Here is a 704-nt window from a genome sequence, read left to right on the forward strand (position 1 = left end):
GCGTTGCCTCGGGTGGGGTCTCCAGGCAGTAAGGAGGGAAGTTGCTGCCCCATCAAACCCCACGACATGTGAAAGCAAAATTATCAGAAAAATTAATTTCGAGTACTTAACAAAGTTTTGTTTCGCACTTACAGGACAAAAGAAAGCAGAAAGAAAAAGTTAGTTCGCAGAAAGTCTTCACAAAGGCCTCTTTTACAAATAGAAATGTCCGAATCAATGGACCTCAAAAGGAGCAGCCCCAGGGCCCCACCCCCACCCCCACCCCCGAGTTTCCGATTCCGCGGGCCTGGGAGCCACCGAGGATCTACGTTTCTATCTAGTTTCCAGGTGGCGCAGATGCTGCCGATCGGGGACCACAGTCTGAGAACCGCCTGTCCTGACCCTAAATAAAACCGTTTGCTTTAAAATGTCAGGGAGCTGTAAAGCTGCCACGAGTGAGTAAGCCTGTTCCCGCCACCCAGAGCCGGCGTGCGACTCTCCAACCACAGACACCCAACACCGGGTCCCGATCACGGCAGCGCCCGAGGGCGGCCACGTGACAAAACAGCAGGGTTTTGCGTGTTCTTAAAATCGGACACTTGGAACGGAACGAAATCTGGGACGGAGCTGTCGTTCTCGTCTCCAGCTCAGACCGCCTCCCACTGAGGCCTGTTCCCTCTCAGCAGGGTTCCCGCGTCGCCGTCCCCGGGTGTCGGAGGCACCAG

The sequence above is a fragment of the Otolemur garnettii genome, unplaced genomic scaffold, assembly GCF_000181295.1.
Source record: "Otolemur garnettii isolate 467f Iridium unplaced genomic scaffold, OtoGar3 scaffold00034, whole genome shotgun sequence".
In the NCBI taxonomy this organism is placed as follows: domain Eukaryota; kingdom Metazoa; phylum Chordata; class Mammalia; order Primates; family Galagidae; genus Otolemur; species Otolemur garnettii.